The following is a 2,133-nucleotide window of genomic DNA, read 5'->3' on the forward strand; positions in this document are numbered from 1 at the left end:
GTCAGCGCTGAGAGCTGCGTTGCAATAGTTGTAGCTGCATCAACTTCCAGAATACCTGCTACCTTCCCAGACATCATCCTTTTAGTCGGGTTTTGATACTCGTTTGCAGCCACAGTTTCAATGAAATTATAGGCCTCAGTATAGTTTTTGGCCCACAAGGTGCCTCTAGAAGCTGCATCGAGCATGGGTCGAGATTGGACCCCCAAACCATTATAGAAACTAGTGATCACAAATTATTCAGGCATACCATGATGTGGACACTTTCCCAACATCTCCTTGTAGCGCTCCCAAGTCTCGCACATAGATTCTCCTGGCTGCTGCATAAATTCAGTAAGAGCACTCCTCATAGCTGTAGTTTTGGCCATTGGATAGAACTTTACCAGAATCTTTTGCGCAAGATCTTGCCAAGTAGTGATGGACCCAACTGGTAAAGAATGTAACCAGTCCTTAGCTTTGTTCCTCAGGGAGAATGGGAAAAGTCTCAGCTTAATAGCCTCATCAGTAACACCATTATATTTGAAAGTACCGTAGATCTCGATAAAATTCCTGATATGCATGTTGGGATCTTCAGTCGCAGCCCCTCCGAAAGAAACAGAATTCTGCACCATCTGAATAGTGCCCGACTTGATTTCAAAAGTATTGGCCTCAATAGCCGGATGAATGATGCTTGACTGAATGTCATCAATTTTAGGTCGAGAAAAGTCCATAAGAGCTTGATCAGCTTGAGCTAGACGATCACCCATTGTTTCATGTTCCTTCTTTTCACTCTCTTTATCCGAATCTGTAAAAAATATCTTCTCCGCAAAGTCAAGAGCTTTATCTGTTTCCTCAGCTTTATCGAAAATTCTCTTGCGAGTGCGAGAACGTGTTTGTATAAACGCTCGCTAGAGTACCTGGAACACAACCGGAAGCAGTAAGTAACAAGTCTTAATCAATGAATCCTAATGACCACAGATGGCAAGTACATAAACTAAACAAATTAACACCGAGTCCCCGACAGCGGCGCCAAAAACTTGTTAGGCAAAAAGCATGCGCTAAATAAATCATGAAAGTATACGCGTTCACAAGTAATATAGAATGATTTCTAGTTCGTTCCCACAGAGACTCTGATTAATTATATTTAATTAACACTTACTCACCAATGTATGATTATTCTTCAATGCCAAGACAATATCAATCAATATTGGTTAACTAATATTAACTACGAGAATTAAACACTTGAATTAACAATATTAAACACACATGAGATCCTAACTTCATTACTACTTCATTCAATAGTTATTGTTATTAACCTTAGCATGTAATGGTGATGATATTAATCGAACAACATAAAACTGATAAACGCCAACTTTCGTTGTACAAATACCATTCTACCAAGCATCCACAATTTAGATAGAAGTTGAATATGCATCAATTATGTTGAGACCCTATATGTCTACATAATTGAACAACATAACGATTTAAGCACAAGTTATTCATGATGATTACACAGGGCAAGTCAAACGGTTAGAGTTACCCACTAATCATGCATACAACACATGAACCTATGCTAGCATGGCAAGTTCTAAATCTCAAGATCCATTGTCGCTTCACAAGAGATTAACAGGCTATCTTACATGTTCGCGACACATATAAGACGAATAAACACAACCTATACTAGATATCATACAATCACCACATACCAAGGTATTAAATAATTAACTAAAGAATTCCATAATAAATCCGCTATAATCCCATGATTACGATTAGCCCATAATAGAACTCATCATCACCATGGGTTCAGATGAAAGCATGATAATAACACAATGATATAAGTCTAAAAAATACTTATTAAATAATGAAGTATGTCACAAGAGTATTAATGTTCAAAGCATAAAGAAAACTAGCATCCACAGTTACAACGAATTAAAAGAATCACAAGATAAACTAATGCTTCCTCTTCTTCGTTGTTGCGTGCAAAAACGGTCTTCTCAATCTTCTTGCCTTCGCTCTGGTTCTCGTTAAAGAAAACGTCTTCCCATAAAGTTTATATAAGAGTCCAGGAGTCACCGCGCCATAGAAACCCAAACAGAGTTAAAAATGAATAAAACCAGCATATGAATTTTCGCACGAACGCGGTCGCGTGCTTCCTCC

At 38.2% G+C, this 2,133-nt stretch overlaps 1 non-coding gene across 1 annotated transcript; it reads left to right on the top strand.

Moving 5' to 3' along the window:
* Positions 1–243: 243 nt before the first annotated feature.
* On the top strand, positions 244–350 carry LOC141699092 (small nucleolar RNA R71). Its single transcript, XR_012565579.1, has one exon. It is a non-coding gene; the product is annotated as a small nucleolar RNA R71 (small nucleolar RNA).
* The last annotated feature ends 1,783 nt before the right edge of the window (positions 351–2,133 follow it).

This window comes from Apium graveolens, chromosome 11 (genome assembly GCF_009905375.1).
Source record: "Apium graveolens cultivar Ventura chromosome 11, ASM990537v1, whole genome shotgun sequence".
In the NCBI taxonomy this organism is placed as follows: Eukaryota; Viridiplantae; Streptophyta; class Magnoliopsida; order Apiales; family Apiaceae; genus Apium; species Apium graveolens.